Here is a 27,422-nt window from a genome sequence, read left to right as displayed (position 1 = left end):
ATGCATAGCTCGATGGTTACTTCTGCTTTTAGAATTTGACTTCTTCATGGTTGTGCGTAAAGGAAAGCAGCATTATATGGCCGACCACATGTCTTGTATCCCCACAGAAGAAGCCATTGGGCAATGCATTGCAGACGAACTACCTGATGCACATCTATTTAGTCTATCCAATGAAAGAGATTTGTTTAGAGCTAATTTGATGCCTTACTAGGCAGATAACATAGTCAAGTGCTTGAGCATGGACTCCCTAGAACGACTGATAGAGAAAGTATCCGACTTAGGCAACTCATTCTCAAAGTCCAACCTTATAAATTGATAGTAGTCCAACTCTATCATGGCTAGATCAAGACGGATTGCTACGTAGATGTGTGTGGAAGTATGATGCACTTGTAGAAGCACATGACACAATAGCAAGAGGGCATTTCAGCAGAGACACAATAGCTTGCAAGATGCTACAATATGAGCTATGGTGGCCTACTCTTTTCCAAGACACAACATGATTTGTAAAGCACTATGATGAGTGCCAAAGGACCAAGGTACCAGTTTGCAAGGACGAAATAGAGTTAAGTCCATCGATCATTGCAAGGCAACCATTCGAGAAATGGGGAATTGAATTCATTGGCCCAATCAATCCCACATCACAATACTCGTAAGCAAAATACATAATTGTTGCCATAGACTATCTGACGAAGTGGGTGTAAGCACGAGCTATAAGAAAGAATGACGCTAGGACCACTACCAAGTTCCTTTGGCAGTAGGTGATCTCATGATTTGGCTACCCCATCGAACTTGTTAGTGACCAAGGCACACACTTCATCAATGAAGTGATTGCTCATCTCATATCCAGCTTTCTAATCATCCATAAAAAATCCTCACCGTACTATCCTCAAGCTAATGGCGAGGCTGAGTCTATGAATAAAATTCTAGTAAATGTCTTGACCAAGATAGTCTCTGCTTTGCATAGCAACTGGGATATCAAGCTCATGGCAGCTTTATTGGCCTACCACACAGCTTATAAAACGGCTGTGGGAAAGACTTCCTTTATGTTGACCTACAGAACTGAAGTAATTCTACTTGTAGAATTCTTTGTTCCCAGCCTAAGAAATTCTCATCAACAGAGATGGGATGGAAAGGAGGCATGGACAGAGTGCCTAGTTGAGCTAGAACGCCTATCAAAAACTCAGCTTCTAGCCACCCACACACTAATATGCAAGAAGTCAAGACACAAAGGCTGGTTTGACAAGCACGTCAAACAGTGAGATTTTTAATAGGGAGACTTAGTACTCTTGTATTATGTCAAGGGTCATAAATAGAAGATGAAGTTTAGAGGGCTAGGGCCTTTCAGGGTCTGCGCCATCGGGAGAACGGATAATGTGGAACTCGAAACCCTGGAAGGAGAGGGCATATCCTTGTTTAATGGTAGTCGCATCAAGAATTATTACCCTGCCACGCACCCATTACATGAACCTCCAATGCTAAAGCCCCCTATCAATGTATGAGTGGCCACAATTATGGAGATGGAAGATGAGGATGAGGAAACGATAGAACCAGCTTACCTAAGCATGACAGTCACTGCCAAGCACATGACCACCCTCAATGCACTGTTCGATGAGAGATCTGACTTTTATGTCCTATCTCACGTGTATTTGGGGGCCGATCATATGCCCTCTTGGAAAAGTGCAAAATTGCAATCTCTATCGAGTCTGAGAGCATACCAATGATCTTTTATGTGCTGCCAAACACTAAGGATGCAGGTATGGACTCATTGTTAGGATGCCCATTTAAAAAGAAAGTTCATTGCAATATCAACTATGAGTCCCAATGCATTCACCTCACCATAGCAATGTGCATATAATCACCGCTTTCAGCAAGGGTTGCGCGACTCCTTCAAAGTCTACAAAGCCACTAGTAGAGAACCCCATCGTCAAGTCTAGGGAGGAGGTCGTGACTTGTCACCACTTGCCAAAACCCCAAGACGAGCAAACCACTAGAGCCAAAGCTGAGGCTTGCAAACCAAGACTTCAATGGATGCCTAAACATCAAAACCTACCACCTAGGAGCAGACATCCACAACCTAGTAAGGCTAAGGACCCACACTCAAAACCTAGGAAGCCAAGAGGAGACCATAGACATCGATGTACGGTCAACAAGCTGTGATGGGTTCCCAAGACCTTATTACAAGCGCAAGGCTCCTATGAGGGTAACACTTGGATCTGGGTACCTAAGGAAAAAATAGCCAAAGGCCCTACTCAAATGCCGCCCTCAAGCTTGACCACATGAAACATCACGACAGCTGAAACACTCAAACCACAAGAGACTCAAGCTGCTAAATCCCTAGAATCTCAAAATTTTAGGCCCATAGAATCTAAACCAATCTATAGGCCAAAATTGCAACCCAATACTAACAAACTGTCTCAACCTACGCCTAGTAGTGCCCCTCAGGCCTCAAAAGCACCATTAGCAGTCGTAGACCAGCCTATTGAACAAGAGACCAAGCTACAACCTCAGAAGCAACTCAAGCTGCAACAATCAGTACTGAACTCTCTAGTTTAGTCAAACCCCAACCACCTGTAGACCTTAGACCCTCTTATGAGAGGAGAATTCTAACCTTGGCCACGGACTTCACCGAGAACATGGGGGATGACTTGGTTGCTTGCCTTAGATGCTTGGATGCTACCTTTATGACACTTGCTAAAACTTATGACAAGCTAGATTTAGGTCTTTTGGATGAGCTTGTAGTGACAAAAGTGTGTACACTCCCCTATTCTTGGGAAGAGCTGGAATTTGTATTCATTAAGGCTTTCGATGTAGCTAAGGAGCTAATTGCCACTGAGGTCTCCAAAGAACACGCAACATGAAACTGACACCTCATTACATCATATCACAAGAGCATTGTACTTGCCACAAATGGAGACATCGAGGAGTTAAAACAGCTCGATCACACTGACTCCTCTTTCTTGAGGAAATGGTATGCTTTTTGACTTCAATGGGAGCTAGAGAGATACCAAATCATGACTAATTTTTAGCAATGACAGGCCATTAAAACCTCAAAGTATGACCCCACTTATGTAGCTCCAACCTCCTATAGGGTGTTGACCACCGTTTATGACCAACCCCTAGAAGAGCACCTCCTAACCCACCCGTATCTAGATCAAATTTTGATCGAGGAGGAGTTACACATTGCCAATCGAGTAAATTTCGGTGACTTCCTCATGGATGTCTCACCTACATCACTCAAGCAAGCATCCGCCCTTTCAACATGGACCACTATACCAATTTAGAATACAATCTGAATTTCTATACTTGGCTCATGCGAAAGTAAAGCCCCAAGAACACGTGCTAAATGCCCTCAACCTCTAATCCTAGGAAGAATTCTTCTCATTCCCAAGGGGGGGTAAGGTGAAATCAAGGAAAAGTGTCATAAAATTTTGGAAATGAATAGAACTTCTCGAAGGAAAATTCTCTTTTTATGCTTAAAGCATGTTCTTCTTTCCATAAAAGCATGATCAACTCCTCTTTATCTTCCAGCAAGAAAATGTCTTAAGAACACTAATGGTGAACCATGATATATGGCATGAATCTAAAATGGCAGGGCAAGTTATAGGTAGCAAGCTTTTGTTCATGGAGGAAGAGCAAGCAATGGATGGATTGACGGTAGAAATGAGGGGCTATAGCCAGTTCACATTCAAGCACACCATGAATCTAGAAGACGCCATCATGGAAGAGCCACCCATAAAAACAACTCCTGGGCCAGTGCAACCTATAGAAGTACATAGAGAAGCCCACCATGAACCTAGAAGATGACATCATGGAAGAGCAGCCCATAAAACAACTCATGGACCAGTGTAACCTATAGAAGTACATAGAGAAGGTCGACTACGACAAGTGTGCATAATTTTTGAGGAGCTTCAATGCCAAAAGGAACTATGGTATGGGACAATCAAGAAAGGGGAAGAAGCCCACCAACTAGAGGTGAAATTGAGCCTTGCAATGGTGGAAAAGGCCCTAGGTTTGACTAGCAGGATAGAGCAATGCCCAAAGAGGGATGTGTATAGCATGCTAGGGATGAACAAGGCCATTGTACACACACACAAGATGGGATAAGCTTAGCAGACATCCCAAATCCTGAGATCAAGCTATAGGCAAAGATGGTCCATGCTCTCTTTTCCAGTCAAAGGTACAATGCCCTTATGAATAGAATCGGGATGCCATTGTTGGAGAACATCACAGCTCAATGCCTAGATGAAATAGATTGGAACTCCTTTGTGCAAAAAACTATTGAAAGCTCAGTGAAATCTTTGATCACCAGCATAGCAATGGTAGGAAGGGAATCCTTGGCCTCCACAGAAAGATTAGCTCAAAAGAAGTCTTCCTCCAAGGCATCCACCATCAGGTTCGATGGAATCCTAACGGCCATCATCTAAGGGGGCCTTGAAGGACGGAGAGGGAGGTGAAGAGGGAGAAGGGGAAACCCCTGGCCGATTGCCTCACCACAAATAGGAGTAGTCTAGTGAAAGGACTATAAGTGATAGGGAAGAGCAGGAGACACAGTCCTAGCCAAGGAGAGCTGAAGGCACCAAAGAAGGGAACCCCATCAAAGCTACAGAAGGAGACGAAAGAAACAATGACAAGGGAGGAACGAAATGAGCTAAGGAGGGCCCAAAAAGAGTCCAAGAGGACCGAAGATGAGAGAAAGAGAAAAGTAGAGCAAGAGGCACAAAAGCTGAGAAGAAAGGAGGAGAGCCAAGCAGTAGTGCAAATGCCTAAAATATAGAAGCAGTCCCAATAGTAACGGGGAAGGGTAAGGCCCCAATGCACCCCCTCCCCCCAATCTTCAAGTCCCATGCTCTGACCACCTTGACCACCCAAGAAAGTGCAGCCGTCATGGTCACGAGCAAGTTGATGTCCATGATGCAATTTTTGGTGACAAAGATGCAGGAGATAGCTCTAAATTTGGAAGTAGGGGCCCCTCTTGCAGGAGCCAAAAGACTAGCCGTGGTGGTTGATGATAAATCAAGCCAAGATCCCAAGAGGCAGAAGCTAGAGGCCTCCATGACTACAACATCCCCTACAATATATGCTGCCACAATGTATGATGACTATGTCAAAGAGCTCTTAATGTAGCTAGAGAAGGCCAAGGAGGATAGGAGAGAAACAACAACAAGCTAGAGATTGAAAGAGAAGCCTCAACTGCACTCGAGTTGAAAGCAACCCGCTAGGCAGCAAAGCATCAATGAGAAATCCAAGAACTGAATATCTCCCTTAGTGGATCTAGAAAAAAATCTTACCAAGATGTACATTTTCAAGCCTTAACTTGACTAGGCTACCAAGGAGCTAGTCTCTTGGTCCATGTTCACAGGCACAGGGGGGCAAAAGCTAGGAAGGGTAGAGACTCATCATTTGAGACTCATCATTTAAGGGGGGTGTTGAGAAATCAAATGAATGTATGCCCATAGAGGTTGGAGAGAGACTTGCCCATAAGTGGCTTTGTATGAGAGAGAGAGACAATGATGTATGCTCTAGGAAGAGATGTCCTAAATCTGATAAGCATCGTGAGGAAAAGTGGAACCATCCAAAAGCTATATAAGCATGTACTTGACTCTATTTTCAAATTAGGTACCATCATTTTGTGACCCTCAAGATTGTGTTTATGACTCCAAGTTAATCTACCTTGGAGCCTAATTCACTGGAGTTACAATCCTTTATTTGAGTCATGTTTTATGTGTATAACCTCCGTTCACCATAGCTAGCATAGTTCTAGATTTGTGTTTCTCAACATGCTATCAGAGCCATGATGAGCTATGTCTAGCCACACCCATTCTCTCTTCTACTTCTACTACCTCATTTTTTGTCCTCAGAGTAATGATAGTGGTTTATCTTTGAAGGAGAAGGAGAATCGGCTGTACTGGGATGCTCATAACAGTCCAAGAGGGCTAAATACAAGGAGGGCCAATACAGAAATCCAATGATCGTATGTTGTTAGGTCTCCATTAGGTGAAATTTGCAGGACAGTAAAGGACTTCACTCAAATGGGTTCCCATCACTTGCTGGTGGACTCACATCTCTGCCACTCTCTTGCCCCTTGTCTACCCAATCCTCTTGCCTCCAATCCCTTATTTAAGGATTGATAGATGATTTTTGATGTCGAGAAGTGCTTAAAAATAGCCAAAAATTCTGAATTTCAGGGGGAAAATAGGCTTTGTTGAAGGCGGCAGTTGCAATTAGTACGATTTTAAGCGGAAAGTCCCTAAAGCACTAGTGCTTATTTTCATGAAAAATCAAACAGTGGTGGATGGCCAAGCTGGAGTTTTCCTAGATGCAAAACGACATCAGGAATCCAACGCAAGTCTCGCATGTCCATTCCCAGGTCATTTGATCTCCCATTTAATACCCGCAAGGTTCGGGGTTGTGAAGTGGCTATTGGATCTAGAAACCGGGAAGAGCATGATGAAGGCCAAGTTTATGAATTTCGATGCCCCAAAGATGCTTGTCTAGACAGATTTTGATTCCGATGTCGTTTGCCCCCTCAAAATTGAAAAACCCACTTGTTGGTAGTGTGAATCGGAAGTCATGAACTAGTTATTTTGCGGCTTTAAGCCTAAAGCTTGATTAGTTAAGCAAAAAACCTCAAGAAATGAAATGCCATGTGGGGAGGAGGGGACGTTAGTTTTTCAGCGCCTCCCAAATCCCCATTTTTAAATCATTTCTGATCAGATAGAGTGGAGAGGAATCCTCTTGGGCCTGAGATGGCTCTATTCTTTGCTCTCCATTGCTAGAAACAGATCAAGAATTGATGCACTGAGCAAAGAGATAAAAAACCGGTCTTTCTCTCTCCTCCCTCTCTCTCCTGCATGGGCAGTTCATGGGCAGTTCATGCCCATGAAGAAGAAAGAAGACTGATTTAAGAATGCTTGTTCGGCGGTATACCAGATTGCTTCCAATTCGAGTGGGGGTGAAGATGGATGATTGAAGATGGACTGAGCATTAATGGTGGACTAATCTGCAGTCCCACATGAGATTTTGAAACCCGCAAAGAAGAAAAATAATTGATAATTCTATTTTACAAAGGAAAATTGCTTATTTTTTACAATTGATTGAGTCAATGTTGTTCTTATGGAGTGAAAATTGGTAGGAATGCTGTTCACTGTTTGTTCGATGCGTCCATGATGAAAAATCAAAAAACATAAAGTCAAAATGCTGGAAATAATTTTTAAAAACCCATAAAACACTGTTTTTATGAGAAAAATGGGATTCTTGGTGTTTTCGGGTGGGATAAACCAATACACATGGGATAAAATGCTGATAAATTTATATTTCTATTATTCTAAGAATCAAGAGCCATTGCTATGAAAATATATCAATTTTTAATTGGAAAAATAGAGAAAAATAGAGAAAAATGAGAAAAATAAGAGAAAAAATAAGAATATGCCTTAGAAAAATATGAAAAAATATAATAAGTGGTTGTGCATGTATGGTGGGGCAAACCATGAGGTTTGGCCTCAGGTTTCCCTATCTTTTTGTTGTAGTGCATGTTTTATTGTTATTTATACACTAAAACATGACAAAACAACCTCTATGCACCTATGCAACGAAGCAAAACTTAAACAACGAGGGGGAGTAGGATGTTGTGCAATAGTTTGAGGGCTAAAATAATACAAAATTTGATTGTTTTTCTATGCATAGCATTTAGAAAGCAGTTTATTTGGAAATTAGGGATCTAGTAGCACAAGGTTTGTCTTGGTGCTAGATTCTTGCAAGGAAGCATATACACGTATTAGTTGGAATTCATGAAAAGATTGTTTGCGTACTAGCACATAGGCTGATTTTGAAATATAACTGTTTGTGCATGATGAGACATCCACTATTGCATTAATCATACATGTGGTATCAAGTCCTGGAAATGCATAGCAATTGTTTGAATCATAGTTGACCCATGCTTGAGAGGGTGAGGTTCCCCTTGCCGTAGGTTAGCCTTTTGTTCCTTGGGGAAGATTATTGGTAAGAAATACGGTATCTCTTGGATCTCGCTGACAAAGAGAGGAGTTTTATGTGAATGTGTTTATATATAAAAGTAGTGCATTGAGGGGCCAATCCCCAAGATGTAGGAGAGCTGCAGTGGGGCCACGACAATCAGCCGATGGGGTGCCTCCTATGTCTGTGATATGTGGCACTTATTGCCAATATGTATGGGATATCCCCTTTGAGGGGTTTTGGGAAAGGTATCGTTGGACTTTTATCCAACTACAAACACAATATTAGATATATCTAGTGTGCATGCGAGGCCGTGTGGTGGTGGAGGTGTCTGTTATGTGCATGAGGTCTGGCTAATGCCATAGCTAGTGCCGACCCATTTTTTGGTCCCATCAGTGGTGCATCTGCCGAGAGCTGCCTCAAAGTGGTGTTTTCCAAATCTAGGGTCTCTTGGGACCTCTTTGTTAGTTGATGTCCTTTGAAGAGATCCGTCAAGCCGAACTCCAAAAACAGGAGAGAGCCGAGAGGGCTAGACGGAGGGCCAAAATCAATAGGCATTATTCTCCTAAAAGGAGTAGTCCTAAACCTATTCAAGGGTGGGGTCTTAGTAACCTTAGCCTGAATCAAAGTCCGTCAGGAGGTGGAAGTTCTAGTACTTTGCCCCTCCCAATTAATCTGCCCACTTCGAGTGGTGTGACAGCTTTGCCTGTTCTGATTCCATTAGCAAATCTGATCATTGCCATGGCGCAACCTATCGCAATCCCTACGCAAACGATGGATTTGCTAGCCTTAGGTTTTCCCCTACCCATTTTTAATGGGTTAGTGGAAGAGAATGCGGAGCTTCATATAAGGGAGTTCCAAAAGCTGATGTTTAATTGCTGTATCCAAGAGGAAGGGCATCTAATGATGTTCTTCAACATGACCTTGAAGGGAAGAAAAGCTATATGGTATCACGGCCTTGAGGTCAGAACCATTACAATTGTGGACTTATTTTATGAAGCCTTCTGAAGGGAGTTCGCCCTAAGAGAGGTGGCCAATATTGGCTGCACGTGTTGAATTTGATACGCCAAGAACCGCATGAAGATATATGAGCGTATGCCAAGAAGATCAAAGAGGTTTTTCGCAAATTGGATGCCTCTATCCCTATTCCACCCGCTTCCCAGTTACAATAATTCTTGCATGGTCTTGATTTTAATATCCAGGTGCTGTTGAGTAGTGTTACCTTGGCGGATATAGCCATTAGACGAGCACAAGAAATAGAGTCCCATTTGTAAGGGGCCTATGCTTCGCGAATCAATCCAAATATGGGTTTAGCGTTAGAAAAAATTTGCAATTGATTAATGGCAGTGGAAGCCAAGGGATGGGGATGGCCAAACCTACTGGGAGAGGGAACGTGGTGTCGAATGTGCCTTTATTGCCAGCTCTGCCTAGTGTGACTATGCCTTTGGCTAGTCAGATGCCAAGTGTGGGAAGCCAAGCAACGAACCCTAATGTCGTTCCTATGGGTTAGCAACCAATGCAACCAATGCCTAATCAAATTGTGCAGCCAAGTGACCAATGGGTAGATGATTAGGGCAATGAGTTTGTCAAATGTCCTTAGCAAAGTCAAGGACATAATGAAGCACTACATGAATATGATCTTTGAACAATATCGGCAAATAGCCGTTGACATTAATTTCTTAAAGAAACAACATAATTTGATAGGGATTCTATGCCCTGAAGAGGGTGCACCCTCTCGATTCAGTTGCAAATGGTGTGGTGGGCAACATTATCCATGTAATTGCCCAAATGTAAAGTGCGACATTTGTGGGAAGTCTGGCCATTTAGCAGCCACTTGTTGGAACAAGATTAGTTCCCTCTAGCAAGGTAGTCGACAACCAGGACCTGTTAATCATCGTGCGTAAGGAAATAATTTTCAGTAGGATGATGGGCCGAAACAAATACTCCAAAGGGGTAAGGCTACTATCGAGGAACTACTAGGTGGCAGTGTGGTGAGCCTCATTGAGGCTATGTAGGTTAATGGCACTGAAGCTTCTAGCCTACATGCCGTAACAAGAGGCCAAAAACATAGAGAAGGCAACAAAGATAATGTAAAACGTGTCAATGAAAACCCTAGGTAGGATGATAAAGGAACACAAGTTCTAAATCTTGACAAGGAAGGGGGACCTCTTAAACCCATAGAGAGTAAGGCTTGTTAAGAATCGCATGATGGAGGAATTTGCTTGAGCTACTGTGCCAAACACGCATTGTATACACAAGAGGAAGCTCACTCAAGAACACAAGAAGAGAGATGGAGGCTACTAAGTCAAACAGTGCATAACCGACTACACTAATCGACTGGCGCTATCTCTTTGCCAGCTGTAGGTATGTGTAATAAACTATATATAATAAGTGATAAGTCAGTGGCCATGTGAGTATCATAATGACCACCAACGTGCTAAGTCTAGACATGCCAACCCCTCTAGCCAGGCGGTCCATCATCAATGTCCGTACGTGTTGAACTTGCCATATCAACACTTCCCCTCAAGTTCAACTCTATCTTTGCAACTCCAAGTAAGCTTCGGAACTTTCGAAGCTTCTGTGCACCCAATGCCTTTGTGAAAATGTTAGCTATCTGATACTGTTTACTGACATATACCAAGTCAATCTCTCCTGCAAGTAACTTCTCTCTCACAAAGTGGTAGTGCACCTCAATGTGTTTGGAACACTAGATTCCTAGCTAGCTGTATGTTGCTCATGTTGTCACATTGAATGACAACTGGACCATCTCCTTGCACGTCCAAATCACCTAATAAATTTTGTAGCCATACCACCTCACATGCTGCCATAGCAGCACCTATATACTTAGCCTTTGTACTTGATAAAGCAATTGTAGGTTGCTTTTTGTTGCTCCATGTAACTACTGCACTACAAAGGGAAAACATGAATCCACTTGTAGATCTTCTGTCTAACATGCTACCATCCCAATTTGCATCTGTGTATCCAAAGACCTGTACGTCCTTATCTGCCTCATAAAAAAGTCCATAATGTAAAGTGGACTTCACATACCTCAATATACGTCTAACTGCATCCAAATGAGACTTTCTAGGCATCTGCATAAACAGACTTACAAGGCCAACAACATAGCTCAAGTTTGGCCTTGTGATAGTCATGTAAATCAAACTCCCTACTATCCTCATGAACATAGTAGGGTCTTCTATTTCATCGCCAACATCAGCACTCAACTTCACATTTTGCTCCAATGGTACTGAAAGAGGCTTACATGCTGTCATACCATACTCGGATAACATATCCAAGCCATATTGCCTTTGGGACAGCCATATACCATCATCACATCTGATCACCTCAATACCAAGAAAGTATCTCACCTCACCCAAATCTTTCATCTCAAACTTCTTTTTCAAGAAGTCAACTTCAGCAATCCCATTGTCACTGTCACCTGTAATAATCAAGTCATCCACATAGATGACTATGATGACCAAACCTGCATCTCCCTTTCTCACATAAAGTGAGATTTTTGCATCAGAAATACAAAATCCAATATTGACAAGATACTCTCCAATCTTGTCAGACCATGCTGAAGAGCACCCTGCCACGGCACCATGAACACCACGAACTGGCTAGGTAGAGGCTGCAAATACATTGCTGGCCATGAAAACCTGCAAACAAACTCTCCTTCTCACCAAGAAACCATGCCCTCAAAACACACAAGAGGAAGGCACACAAAAAATTGAGAAACCTGAACCATCCTCACCCTCTTCTTCTTCCTCACTCTCCATAAAAATGAGCATGAAGCATAAGAGAAAGAGACAAGAACAAGAAGGCAAGTGTTGTGCTAAATGAGGGAGAGGGAGAAATGAAGCGTGAGAGGAGAAGATAAAGGAAGAGAGAGGTTGTAACCACCTCAACCTCCCACCTCCTCAAATCACCCGACAAGCCTCCTCCTTTTCCTTTCTTGATATTATAAAATCAAGTTGCATACATTGGCCAAGGTCTAAAGACCCTTCAATTTTTGGAACGAGACAAAATGTGTTTGACCTTCCCGTTCCTTTCAACATTTTTTAATGTGAGCCTTTTGGACTACACATTTTACATTGCTTCATATTTGAAATTTTACAAGAGAGTACAAAAGCAAAGTGTCAATTTGCAAAGGATGTTTCCATGTTCAGCACATTTTGGTGCCTTTATTTGCACAAATTTCCTGGTTATCATTCCTCCCATGCTTAAGTGTGAAGCGTCCCCGCGAACAAACTTGAAGAAGAACCATGATCAGATATTGCAAAAATCTTCATCTTCATCATTAGTCTTCAATCTTCATTTCTTTTCTTCAATCTTCTTTGAATTATTATTGGATAGGGAGAGGAAATAATCACAAAAATACACACACAACTAGGTCATTGAAGCCTAGGTTTAAACACATGCCAAATAAAACTACAAGAAAATACCCAAAAGATAGGGCTCTTCATCAATTTTGAATACAAGAACAACTTCACACTTAGCATAAGTCGAAATGCAACCAATCCATAAAGCACAATAAAAGAAACCCTGAAAAAGATAGGAAATTGAAGCACACCCTTACAAAAGATAAAGCATTGGAGTTCTCCCACCCGATTCATTTGGAAAGAAAAGGGAAAATGGTTTTATTATGAAGGAAAGAACGCAAAGTGATAAAAGAGAGATCTATAGGAACTTTTGTGTGTATGGAGGATGGTCTTGGCAAAGAGGAAAGGAAATTTGAAGATAGAGATAAGAGGCACATGAACATGTTGCAAAGGGTCTCTTCTTTAAATTATTAATCTTATTATCATTAGTTTCTTCTTTTGAAGCTTTAGGCCCACGTGGAAGATAAGGAAAGAAATAGAAGCCAATGAATTTTCATAACATGGAGAAAAAGATAACGGCCGTTGTTTTTGCTGCTGCAAGAAGAATTCCAGGACTGTAAATCTGACATTGCGCAGAGGATGGAACACTATTGAGCGACCAAAAACCGTTGTGAAGCTTCTAGATTCTACCCCATCACCAGGTCTTCATCTGAGCCAGACCTGTCATCGTCGTTGTCTGAGACAAAGGTCTTAGCTGGGCAATCATTGTCTTCATCATTATCATCATGGATACTGCTGTTTGCCTTTTGATAGTGGAACCACACCTCATTATTACACTCCGATGCAGTAATGCTATCAACGATGCAGGACAACGACGTTGGAGTGGACATTATGGTGGAGTCTAGGCTCCCGTTATGCTTCCCATGCTGCCAAACTTTGTCTGCTCCATGATTGGTAGATGCATCCTTGTTAATTGTGTAGCTCCTCGTCCGGATGTTGCGGTCTTTCAAGGCTGGCCAGATGTTGTGCACAATGCTATGTGTTTGGGCGTCATTGAGCGAATGGTAGCACGCCTAGAGATTTTGTAGCAAAACTGCATCTTCTTCTATAACTCATCAAGTGTAACAATGTGGAGCATTAGTTCTTGATCTTCTTTCCATCTCTGCAAGCATAGCTTCACTCCTTTCCTCATGTTGAGCACAAGCATTCCCTTGTCATGGCAATGGCTTCAAAACCCCTCTTCCTTGCAAGCTCCATAGCCACCTCCTTCCCGGCCAGTGCACCAAATGAAGAGCACCCTGCCACGGCACCATGAACACCACGAACCGGCTGGGTAGAGACTGCAAATACATTGCTCGCCATGAAAACCTACAAACAAACTCTCATTCTCACCAAGAAACCATGCCCTCAAAACACACAAGAGGAAGGCACACAAAAAATTGAGAAACCTGAACCATCCTCACCCTCTTCTTCTTCCTCACTCTCCATAAAAATGAGCATGAAGCATAAGAGAAAGAGACAAGAACAAGAAGGCAAGTATTGTGCCAAATGAGTGAGAGGGAGAAATGAAGTGTGAGAGGAGAAGATAAAGGAAGAGAGAGGTTGTAACCACCTCAACCTCCCACCTCCTCAAATCACCCGACAAGCCTCCTCCTTTTCCTTTCTTGATATTATAAAATCAAGTTGCATACATTGGCTAAGGTCTAAAGACCCTTCAATTTTTGGAATGAGACAAAAGGTATTTGACCTTCCCTTTCCTTTCAACATATTTAATGTGAGCCTTTTGGACTACACATTTTACATTGCTTCATATTTGAAATTTTACAAGAGAGTACAAAAGCAAAGTGTCAATTTGCAAAGGATGTTTCCACGTTGAGCACATTTTGGTGCCTTTATTTGCACAAATTTCCTGGTTATCACATGCTCTAGGTGCTTGCTTCAGTCCATAGAGCACCTTCTTTGACTTGCACACATATGTGGGATGCTCTAAATCCTCATAACCTGCTGGTTGCTCCATATACACTTCTTCTTGGTCATCCATTTGCTGCAAACTCCAACCTTTGACTGCTGCCAAGGCAATCACACACCTAACAGTTGCCATCCTAGCAACTGGACTGAATGTCTCTTCATAATCTATGCCATATGTTTGAGCATAGCCTTTTGCAACTAGCCTAGCCTTATACCTGCTAACTGAACCGTCTGCATTATGCTTGACTTTGTAAACCCACTTACAGCCAGCTTTCTTACCCTTAGGTAAGAGTACCAAATCCCAAGTCTTATTGGCTTCTAATGCAACCATCTCCTCATCCATTGCTGCATCCCAATGAGCAAGACCAACAACATCCTCAAAACAAGTGGGCTCAACATCCTCAACTAGTTTCACCATATAAGCATAATGGTGAGCTGCATAACCTTCAAAGCCAAATCTTTTAATAGGGTATCTGACCTTGCTAGATCTCCGTACCATTGGATCACTCAATGGAGCCTTTACTTTACTATGAGCTCTCTGTATACTTGGCGTTCTAACTGAAGGAATGGCAAGCTCATAATCCAAACTCTCCGAACCACTAGAATCTCCATCAAATCCCAAATGACTGGTAGATGCATCATTACCATCCAACACTTTCTTCTTTCCTTTGTCCTTCCCTGCAACACTTATAGATCCACCTGAAGATGTGGGGCTACTCCTTAGTCTCCCAGACCAAGGGCTCACATAGGTGTAGTACCAAATGATGTTTCTGGTCTAGTAAGACTCCGTGATTCTTGTTTATCTTTCTGCACATAGCTATCCTGATTATTATCATCATCCAAAACATCACTAGTAGGTGTATACCAACTTCCCATGTCATCAAAGATAACATCTCTGCTCACTCTGAACTCACATGTGACAAGGTTATAATAGCGATACCCTTTCTGCTCTAAAGAGTATCCAATAAAAACACATTTTTTTGCCTTTGGATCAAGCTTCTTTCGTAGCTCATCTCGCATATGAACGTATGCAACACAGCCAACTACCTTCAAGTGCGATACATCAGGCTTCTTGCCAATAAAGCATTCTTCAGGAGTCATCCCATGAACTACAGCTGTGGGAGTTTTGTTCATAATGTAAAACAGCAATGTGGACAGCCTCAGAACAAAAATGTTTGGGCATACTCTTTTCAGCCATTAATGCCCGTGTAACTTCTGCAATATGTTTATTTTTTCGATCTACAACACCCTTTTGCTATGGGGTATACCTGCAAGTAAATTGCCTCTTTATTCCAGGAGTCCTCAAGAAGCCATTGAACTCATTAGAGAGGTACTCTCCCCCTCCATCTGATCTCAAGCACTTTACTTTTAAGGTTGTATCTATTTCAACAGCTGTCTTAAAAGATTTGAAGTGCTCAAACACATCACTTTTTACCTTCATGAAGTATACCCATAACTTTCTTGAACAGTCATCAATAAATGTGACAAAGTATTTGCTGCCACCAAGAGATACATTCTGTGTAGGTCCTTTAACATCTGTATGCACTACATCAAGTATCTTTCTACTCACTTCTCTATCATGCGAGAAGGGTTGTCTTGCCTGCTTACCAAACTGGCATGCTTCATAGACTTTATGAAATTCTGCAATTTTAAAAGATGGCAACATTGTAACCAATCCTTTGGATTGCATTAATTTTAGCCTTTGCACATTTGCATGTCCAATACGTTTATGCCATATTTCAATATCTGCAACTACTCCTTTTCCTTTTGCATACATAACAACATCCATTACAAGAGGTCCATCATCTAAAGTGAACGTTCGGCCAACTCTACTTCCTTTTGCGACCAACTTGCACTTATAATTAAAAACTTCTACAAAACAAACTTTTGCATTGAATCGGACGTGCAATCCTTGCTTTACCATTTGGCCAACAGACACTAGATTCTTTGTAATTGATGGCACATGTAATACATCTGTCAGACTCTTTGTCTGGCCATCATATAAGGACAAGGGAATCTTTCCAATGTGTGAAATTGGGTGGCATGAATCATCACCCATCTACCTATAACCTGGGTTTTGTAAGTCCTGCATCTCTTCAAACCATTTAACATGACTAGTCATATAATTAGATGCACCTGAATCGACATACCATACATCATCATGTGTCCCCTTTCCTGTAATTGGATTCATCATATGTTGCATAACAAATAGACGCTCATTTTTGTCTTTATTTTATTGTGAAGATGATGCATAGTTTCCTTGCTGTAGTTTACCATTGCGAATATCATCCTTCTTAGCATAACAATTGGCTGCAATATGTCATATTTTGCCACAATAATGGCAAACAATAGCAAAATTTCTAGATCCTCTATTGTTCTACCATCCACCTCTTCCTCTAGAGCTCCCCCTGCCTCTGAAGTTTCCTTTGCCTCTAGAAACCTGCATTTCACCAAACTGTTGATTGAACCTGTTTTATTAGTTATCGCCAGCACGTCCCATACCACGGCCTCTCGAAGAGGATCTACCACGTCCCCTTCTTGAACTCGAGTAAAATTCTTGGACTTGTTCACCATTTCTTTCAGACAAATCACCCTGAATATTGATCTCTTCAGTAATCATGAGAGAGATCAGCTCATCAAAATGTGGAAATAGCTTTCATACATACATTGAAGTAACAAATGATTTCCATGCCTTCTCATTGTTAAGGCCACTCAGAGTGGATGAAACCAAATCATCATCATCCGGCATTGCATCAATCGCTACTAAAGCATCTGCAATGCTCCTCACCTTCGACACATACTCATTGATAGACATTTTTCCTTTCTTCAAGGCATTCAACTCTTGCTTGAGTTGAATTTTTCGTGCCTTTGTATTTACTGAAAACATGCTCTCAAAAATTGTCCAAGTTGCATGTGAAGTTTCTGCATTCCTTATATGTCCCAGCATAGTATTATCAATGACTGCAGATAGCCAGTACATCACCTTTTTGTCTTTTGCATTCCACTCTTTCCATGCTTTTAACTCATCTGCAGTCAGATGGATACCCAGCTCTAGCTCCTTTTCTTCACCTGAAACAAACTCATAAAGGCCCTTTCCAATGAGGAAGTTCGTCACACGAAACTTCCATGAAGGGTAGTTGTTCTTGTCGAGCTTCTCAATAATGGGATTTCCACTATTCTCTGCCATTATCACAAACAAGAATACAACACAGCAAGCTAGTCTTTTGCAATCTTTCACAACAGGTGCATAGCAATACACCAAGCAACCTTTTTCACTGATTGCTCAACAGTACATGTAATCTACAACCTGTTTGCAAGTAAACCTTATGTTTGCTTCCTGCAAACACCTCAAAAATTACGTATTCGCAATTTACAACATGCCCACCCACTTTTGGTCAATATAGTGGAAATCACAATGTACCCTGAAATTGTTGTCTGCAACCTTGCGGCTCTAAAACAGGGCCTGAAAAGGCCTCAGACACCCAAAATAACTGTGGTTAAGCCTTAAAGGCTTACCTGTAGAATATATAGTGATCTGCTCGCACACCAAATCTCACATCAATCTGAGATTTTTGCTCGACCTGCTTCTAGTGCCTCCACAGGCACTATCCAAGAGAGAGAGTGGAAGAATGGGAGAGCTTCTTACCCGTTGCTTGCTTGCTCGACCCTTGCTTTTTCTCCTTTAATTCAATCTTTAAAATTAACCTCTCTCAGTGGTGCTGCTCTGATACCATGTCAAGAATCACGTGACGGGGAAATTTTCTTGACTTGCTGCGCCAAACACACACTGTATACACAAGAGGAAGCTCACTCAAGAACACAAGAAGAGAGATGGAGGCCAAAACATTTTCTTGCTGGTTTCTTCTTCTTCTTCCACACACTATATAATGTACACAAAGTATAGATAAGTTACATCATAAAGGAAAATGGCCTACTAAGTCAAACAGTGCATAATCGACTACACTAATCGATTGGCGCTATGTCTTTGCCAGCTGTAGGTAGGTGTAACAAACTAAATATAATAAGTGATAAGTCAGTGGCCATGTGAGTATCATAATGGCCACCAATGTGCTAAGTGTAGACGTGTGGACCCATCTAGCCAGGCGGTCCATCATCAATGTCCGCACATGTTGAGCTTGCCATCTCAACAAGGCTGATGCCCAGAGAGATAAAGAGGTATTGAGAAAGAAGGTGAGAGATAAAAAAGAGGCCATAAGTCCGGTGTAGCATCCTAAAGAGTGGATGGTTTGGCATGAGAAGCGAGCTTTAGCGAATTATCACGAATTTGATTTAGCTAGCTCCCTTTGCAATGTTAAACCAGATTTGAATCTCTTGTAGCTAATCAAGCTGTCGCCAGGAGTACGCAAAGAATTTAAAAAGATCTTGCATACGAGTTATATCATAGAACCCTTAGGAATAGCATGGGTAGGGGATGGTTGGTTTCAACATGCCAAAAAGCACTACCCAAGGGTTGCAACCTATGTTGATGGGATTCTAGTGGATAGTGCTATTGTCAACACAGGATCCTCGATTAATATTATGAGTTCCGATTTGATGGAGAGGTTGGGTCTTGTGATCTAGAAAGATGCCTCCACAATCCTTTGAATGGCTGATGATAGTCTAAGATAGCCGGAGGGCTGCATTACTAAAGTCCATGTGAGGGAACATAGAATGCATGTTGGACTTTAGGGTTTGTAGGGCGTGCGAGTTACCAAGTATTGCTTGGTCGACCTTGGATTTTACAAGAAGATTGTCATATGGATATACCCGCTAGTAGATTGATATTTGGCAAAGGTGCTAGATGTGTGGTAGTCGATGCATATCCTAAATCATCTCAAAGTGAGTGAGCTCCCCTGTCTTCTACAGAGTTAGAGACAATGGAAGATGTGTCTACAAGTGAGACGTCGTCGACAGACGAATCCAAAGAGGGATCGACCACAGAAGATGTCTATTAAGTAATGCTAAACGAGCCATGAGAAGCTCAAGATAGAATAAGGGACGCAGATATTATCAAACTAGAGCTTGGTACGCTAGAGGATGAGCAGCCAATAAAGCTAGGGTCTATGCTTAGTGCAGAGGAACATGAGGATTATGTCACTATAATCCAAGAGTTCCGTGATATTTTTTCTTGGAGTTACGATGAACTCAGGGGCATTCCTCCCAGCCTCACTGTCCATACAATTTTGTTGAAGGAAAGAAGCCATCCCATGTGACAAAAAGTCAGGCGTATGCTGTTTGAGTTGCAGGATGGGCTGTTCGAGGAGTTATAGAAATTACGAAAAGCAGGTTTGATCTTCCCTATGCAGCACACTGAATGGTGTTCACCAGTTGTGATCAGGAAGAAGAAAAATAATCAAATCCGGGTGTGTGTGGACTTTCGAGAGTTGAATAAGCAAACATTTAAGGATTATTACCCACTACCCTTTATCGACCAGGTTCTTGATCAATTAGCGGATAGAGAGATATATTCCTTCATGGATTGTTTTGCAAGCTATAATCAGATGGCAATTGCAGAAGAGGATAAGCTCAAAACGAGGTTCATAACAGTCTTCATGACCTTTGCGTATCATGTGATGGCATTTGGTCTATGCAATGTGCTTGGTTCTTGGCAATAAATGATCGATAAGACATTTGGTGACATTTCCACTAAGGAGCTGAAGGTATTTATTGACAATTTAGGGCCAACCATCGTGAGAGAAAGTCAGTTGATTATTTTACAAAAATGTTTTGAGTGATGCAGACAATTTTGCATAGCTCTCAATCGGAGGAAGTGTGTTTTTGGCATACCTTATGGGCTCCTGCTAGGTCATGTAGTTAGCTCGACATGGATTGCGACGGATCCTGAAAAGATCAAAGCTATAGTCACCATGAGTCTGCCACGCACTCCCAAAGAAGTCCATAGCTTTCTGTTATCAGTTGGATACTATCAACGGTTCATAAACACTTTGGTAGAAAGAATGTTGCCATTGACAAATCTATTATCATTCAATTGTTTATTTATGTGGAGTGACCCTTGTAAGGTGGCTTTTGAGGATGTCAAGCAAGAACTCATAAGAGCACCTGTGCTGGAAGCATCAAAGAGGGGTGAATTTTTTTATATCTTTTCAGCAACTACCATGCATAGCATTAGTTTTTGTTTAGCATAGATGTTGGAAGAGAAGTGGTATGACCCGATTGCTTTTGCTAGTCAGAAGCTGGGTGTATCCGAAGTTAATTATACTTATATGGAAAATTTGTGCCTTGCGATGGTCTTTACGACTAAAAAGTTCAAGCACTACATCCTTTATGAGAAGGTTATCCTTTATATGAAGGTGGAAGGGCTACGACTACTGATGAATAAACTACAGCCACCCAACCATTTGGCATAGTGGTTAATCACTTTGCAGGAGTTTGACTATGAGGTTAAGAGCAAGCCACCCAGGTTGCAGGGTAACGTAGACTTCCTTGTGGACTTTAGGGAGCCAAAGAAGCTCTGGCTGAAGGTAGTGACTGGGACTCGTTGTTCAAGATTGACACGACATCTATTCTTGGTATACGGCAATAACTCATTATTTGTCAATGAGAGAGACTGGAGCTAGTCTATTGAAGTCAAAAAAATGAAAGATTAAGGAGCAGGCTTTAAAATTCACAATAATTGTAGGCATGTTGTATCGGAAAGGGGTAGATGATATCTACCGTCGATGTGTAATGCCTGACGAGGTCCCTTTCATCTTAGAAGAATGCCATGACTTTGCTTGCGGGGGTCATTTTGTTGGGTGGATAATGGCACAAAAAGCCTTGAGGGCGGGATATTGGTGGTTAGCCATTTTCCAGGATACATTCGAGTACGTTAAAAGATGCGACATTTGTCAATGACATGATAGCCGAGAGAATAGGAAGTGATCACTCACTCCTATTATGGCAATCCTTCCGTTCGAGAAGTGGGGGATCGACTTTGTGGGCCCTATTACTCCATCGTCCACTGCACAGAAAATGTATACTAAGTGGTCAGAAGCATGTGCAGCATGGAAAGAAGATGCAAAGGAAACCGCTAGTTTCCTATTGGAGTAAGTTGTATGTCGATTTGGTCTGCCAAAAGAAATAGTATCAAATCGTGGAACCCATTTTTTGAACAACGTGATTAAAAGACTGACTGAAGCGTGGAAAATCAAGCATAATAAGATGACCCCTTATAATTTGCAAGCAAATGGACAAGTTGAAAGTACCAATAAGCAGCTTGTGGGTATCCTATCCAAGATAGTCTTTGAAAAGAAACGGGACTGGGATACCAAATTATATGTGGCAGTATGGGCATATAATACAACGTTCAAACAAGCTATTGGTCACATCCCATTCAAGCTAGTATATGGAGAGGAGTGCATCCTACCTCTAGAGATCGAGTTGTCGACGATAAGATTCGCAATCAATCATTCTTTGGGTGATGGGGATGCCCTCTTAGAGCACTTTACGACTCTGGCACACCTCGATGTGATTAAATTGCAGAGCTTGCTACATCAGGAGGTGACCAAGTGTTAGATGAAGTAGCTCCATGACCTAAAATCAAAGAAATATACTTTTAAGAAAGGACAGCTAGTGTTGTATTATGATGCATGTAGAGAATTATTTCTAGGAAAGTTAGAGCCCAAATGGAACGGTGCTTATAGGATTGTCAGGATTGGGAAAAACAAATCCACAGCATTATTGGCAGATCTTGAGGGTGTGGAGTTTAAGAATAAGGTTAATCTTAATAAGATTAAACCTTATTATTTTTGATTGTGCTAATGACATAAGTGCCTTGCAGGTCTATGCACGATTGATCAAACATTTGCAAGGAAACAATGATAGAGTTTGATGGGTCGACTGATCCCTTATTTGGAGCACCCATACTTAGAGCAGCGATATCATCAGAGTAAACTCATATGATGGAGTAAAGGCTATAAAGTGATTGAACAAGACGACATGACATTCGTTTGGGAGATTAAGGTCTTCTGTCATCGCTGTTTGCAGATTTTGATGAGCGTCCTGTAGTTTTTAATGATGAAGGTGGGATGGAGCCGTCAATTCATCCTCTCAAAATGTTAAATTTTGACTATCATCATTACGAATAGGGGGGATGGCTGGCTGTGTAAACCCATTGTGGACATACACATTATATTTTGATGGGGCATCCAAGGGCCATAATAAAAAAGGGAGTGTTGGAGCAGTTATCCGAGATCCTCGATGTAGAGTTACAATGAAATTAGCTGCTTATCTCGGGGTAGGATTCACTAACAACATGGCAGAGTATAAAGCCTTGATTATGGGATTGCATGTTTCCAAGAAAGGTGGTATTCGGAAGTTGTTAGTAAAAGGGGATTCCCAGCTAATCTTAAATCAACTCAATAGGACCTATACAGTCCGGAATCCTATTCTTCGTATGTATCATTAAACTGTTATAACCCTACTTGATGAATTTGAGAGCGTCTCTCTTTAGCTGATTCCACATTCTTGGAATCAGTTTGCAGATTCACTAGCCAATTTTGCTTATGAAGAGGACCTCTTCTTCAACTGTGGTCCTAGTTCGGATGTTGGTATTGATAATGAGACTGGACCTGGTCGCTTGTGGGGAATCAAGCCATGTTTTTCCCCTTGGAATAGAGCATATTTTTGTATATCTGCCTTCTTCCAAGGAGGGATTTATATGAGATGGTTTGATTAATTTCTTTAGGCCAAGAGGATAAGTTGTTTTAAGGGTTTAATGTTTGATTTCTTTAGGCCAAGAGGGCCACTTAGTTTGCAGTATAAATGTGCTATTTCTTTAGGCCAAGAGGGCCCTATGTTTGTTTGGTGCAGGTATGTTTAATGGTTTTTTGTTTTAGTGATTACATCATACAGGTTGATGAAGTCACTGGAGGGACCCTTTGCTATGAAGGAGCTTCTTGTGGCCATTCCAGATGGTTTCGTACCCTTTCTTAGGTTTCCCCCCCCCTTAAGCAATTAATAATATATATACCTGTGAGGGTTACTTTCTTTTGTTTGTTGGGGAACGATGATTGAGGCATGAAGTCCTAGGTTTAGGTTTGGTATGTCTGTGGGAGGTCTGAGTAGTCATTGCCTCTTGCAACGGCATTTTTAGGCACTAAAATGAATGTTTTAGATGGGAGTTCTAGTGACCTTGTTCTACTGACCTGCTAGGTGGCTGTTCTAGGTCCTATTAGTGTGAGGCAGTTAGAGAAGCATGCTAAAAATACACATAAGGAAAAAACTCTAAATATCTGAAAGGAAATATATGAATATACAAAGGTGTGTAAAAAGGGGTTCTAACCATTTAAACAATAAAAAAGAGAAGAAAGAAAAATCTTTGAGCAGTTGTTTATCGCCTCGCGAAGGCCTGGTAGGTTCTTGGGAATGAGATAAGACCTAGGGCCGATGCCTTGTCTTCCTAGGGGTGACAACTAGCTAAAAAGCAAAGAATAAAAGAAGGTTGGAGCGAAAATAAAAGCTAGCATTAGAAAAGGATTGAGTGTTGCCTCGCGAGGGCTTGGTAGGTTCTTGGGTACTGAGACAAGACCTAAGGCCGATGCCTTGGTCTCCTTGGGTCACTATGCTCAACTCCCTCCTTTTTATACGTCCGAGTATGGAAAATAAGAGGCTAAAGGACCAATGTGCTACAAGATAAGATTTGTTGATCAGGCTATAGGAGTCCTCGCCTAGAGGGAGCTCTTAGTTGAGTTGTCCTTAGTTAGGCAAGTAGTTCAGGCCACCACTTAGGATGAACTCAGTTTTCTTTTTTTTGCTTGGCTATGTTGGAATAGTTGGTTAATGCCTAGATTTGGGCTTTTTATCAGATTCTGCTAGGCCTATTCCTTGTGGATTTCATGCCTTGATTTTGTCAAGGGGTAGGGTGAGAGCTGTAATGTATTTTGTTGTGTATCTATTTTGTATCATCTTGATGCTCTTTGTGGTTGTGTTTATGTGTAGATCTGTTCGTGGGATTTGACGGACTGAGTTGCCCTATCTCGTGGTCGCTAATGACAGATGATTTTTAATGCCAAGAAGTGCTTAAAAATAGCCTAAAATTTCGAATTTCAAGGGAAAAATAGGCTTAGTTGAAGGCGGCACTTGCAGTTAGTACGATTTTAAGCGGCAAGTCCCTAAACCAATATGCTTATTTTCATGAAAAATCAAACAGTGGTGGATGGCCAAGCTGGAGTTTTCCTAGATGCAAAACAACGTCAGGAATCCAATGCAAGTCTCGGATCTCCATTTCGAGGTCGTTTGATCCCCCATTTAATCCCCACAAGGTTCGGGGTTCTGAAGCGGCTACTAGATTTGGAAGTCGAGAAGAGTGTGATGGAGGCCAAATTTATGAATTTCGATGCCCCAAAGACGCCTGTCTAGACAGATTTTGATTCCGACGTTGTTTGCCCCCTCAAAACTGAAAAACCCACTTGCCAATAGTGTGAACGGGAAGTCATGAACTAGTTATTTTGGAGCTTTAAGCCTAAAGCTTGATTAGTTAAGCAAAAAACCTCAAGAAATGAAATGCCATTGGGGGAGATCAATTTTTCGATGCCTCCCAAATCCCCATTTTTTTATCATTTCTGATAAGATAAAGTGGATAGGAATCCTCTTGGGCCTGAGATGCCTCTATTCTTCGCCCTCCATTGCCAGAAACAGATTAAGAATTGATGCACTGAGCAAAGAGATAAAAAACCAGTATTTCTCTCTCCTCCCTCTCTCTCCTACAAGGGGTAGTTCATGCCCATGAAGAAGAAAGAAGACCGATTGAAGAATGCTTGTTCGACGGTGTACCCGATTGCTTCCAATTCGAGTGGGGCTAAAGATGGATGATTGAAGATGGACTGAGCATTAATGGTGGACTAATCCATAGTCCCGCATCAGATTTTGAAACCCACAAAGAAGGAAAAGAATCGGTAATTCTATTTTACAAAGAAAATTTGCTTATTTTTGACAATTGATTGAGTCAATGTTGTTCTTATGGAGTGAAAATTGGTAAGAATGTTGTGCACTATTTGATCTATGCTTCCATGATGAAAAAAGCAGAAAATATATAGTCAAAATGTTGCAAATAATTTTTAGAAACCCGTAAAACACGGTTATTATGAGAAAAATGGGATTTTTGGTGTTTTCGGGTGGGATAAACCAATACACATGGGATAAAATGCTGATAGAATCTATATTTCTATTGTTCTAAGAATGAAGAGCCAAAAAATTGAAAATATATCAATTTTTAATTGAAAAAATAGAGCAAAATAGAGAAAAATGGAGGAAAATAAGATGAAAAATAGGAATATGCCTTAGAAAAATACGAAAAAATATAATAAGTGGTTGTGGATGTATGGTGGGGCAAAGCATGAGGTTTGGCCTTAGTTTGTCTTATCTTTTTGTTGTAGTGTGTGATTTATTGCTATTTATACACTAAATCGTGATAAAACAACCTCTATACACCTATGCAATGAAGCAAAACTTAAACGGTGAGGGTGAGTAGGATGTTGTGCAACAGTTTGAGGGCTGAAATAATACAAATTCTGTTTTTTTTTCTATGCATAGCATTTAGGAAACGATTTATTTGGAAGTTAGGGATCTAGTAGCACAAGGTTTGTCTTGGTGCTAGATTCTTGCAACGAAGCATATACATGTATTAGTTGGAATTCGTGGAAAGATTGTTTGCGTACTAGCACATAGACTGATTTCGAAACATAATTGTTTGTGCACGATGAGACATCCACTATTGCATTAATCATACATATGGTATCAACTCTTGGAAATGCATAGCAACTTTTTGAATTATAGTTGACCCATGCTTGAGAGGGTGAGGTTCCCCTTGCCGTAGGTTAGCCTTTCGTTCCTTGGGGAAGATTATTGGTAAGAAACATGGTATGTCTTAGATCTCACTGACAAAAAAAGGAGACTTGTGTGAATGTGTTTATATGTAAAAGCAATGCATCGAGGGGCCAATCCCCAAGATGTAGGAGAGTTGTAGTGGGGGCACGGCAATCAGCCGATGGGGTGCCTCCTATGTCTGTGATCCTTGGCACTTATTGCCAATACGTGTGGGATACCCCCTTTGAGGGGTTTTGGGAAAGGTACTGTTGGAATTTTTTCCAACTATAAATGAAATATTAGATGTATCTAATGTGAATTTAATTATTACATTACAGATGCTCCTAGACTACGAGGGCGTGTGGTGGTGGAGGTGTCTGTTATGTGCATGAGGTTCGGCTAGTGCCATAGCCAGTGCGGGCCCATTTTTTGATCCCATCAAGGACCATACTCAGTTCCCCTTTTCATGGTGCTAGTGCGCCAAAGTCTAAGAGAGGGAACAGTGAGACAACTTCTTCTTCTTCATAGGAGGCATCCGCTATAGCAAAAGATGAGAAGGCCACTACCTCTCCTCCTGAGGATGAATATGAGGAGGTTGAAATTTCTTGGATCCAGGAGAAGGTAGAGGATTTTTACCAAACGATTGGAGGTGCTATTAAAGCCTTCCCAGGTCCAATGGTCAGGAGCACCTCTTTGCCATGGCTGCTGGCAGTCCCCATTGGGTATTTAAGCATCACATTTGTGATTGGTGTTGTCAGAACCATACTGAAGTAACTCACCAAAGGCAAAAAGAAAATGTCTGGTAAGGAGGAATTCATATTTGTGCAAATCATTGGATGAGTTTTTTTTCCATCTCAGCGTCTCGAATTTGACTCAGCAAAGCTCAAGAGGTTGGAGTGCGAGACCACTAACTTTGATACCCAAGAAGTTTTGCAAAAGTACATTCGTTATGCATTGAATGAGAGGCCTTTTAACTAAGATATGGTGGCAAATTTTATTCATTTGAGAAAATTTTCACAGTTGGATGATATACAAATTACTGACATACTCAATGAAGTTTCTAGATGCATTGTCAAGGACAAAGGTGTAGTACTGATGAATACAATGGGACTCTATTCTCAAGGTGTAAAACAAAAAGCAGCAGTTGAGGCACTTTTGAGCAAGTTCCTTTACTTGTCTGAGTTGCATGAATTCTGTTCAGAAGTAAGACAGGGCTCACTATAGTTGAAACAGATTTTTGGAGTCACAAATGAGGATGCAAACAACATATGCATTGAATCTCTTTCAGAAGTTGCAAACGTGGAATCACTCAAGAAAACGGTCTCTTCATCTAAGTTGGACATAGAAAAAGGGTAG

At 41.4% G+C, this 27,422-nt stretch overlaps 1 pseudogene; it reads left to right on the top strand.

Annotated features, from left to right (window-relative positions):
- LOC148026393 (uncharacterized) overlaps nucleotides 1–27,422 on the top strand; it is a 118,525-nt pseudogene extending 91,103 nt beyond the window's left edge.

Source organism: Lygodium microphyllum, chromosome 13 (assembly GCF_053477565.2).
Source record: "Lygodium microphyllum isolate KBCC chromosome 13, Lygodium_microphyllum_v1.1.10, whole genome shotgun sequence".
Lineage (NCBI taxonomy): Eukaryota > Viridiplantae > Streptophyta > Polypodiopsida > Schizaeales > Lygodiaceae > Lygodium > Lygodium microphyllum.
The sequence above is the reverse complement of the archived record's forward strand: the minus strand, read 5'-3'. Positions and strand labels throughout refer to the sequence as shown.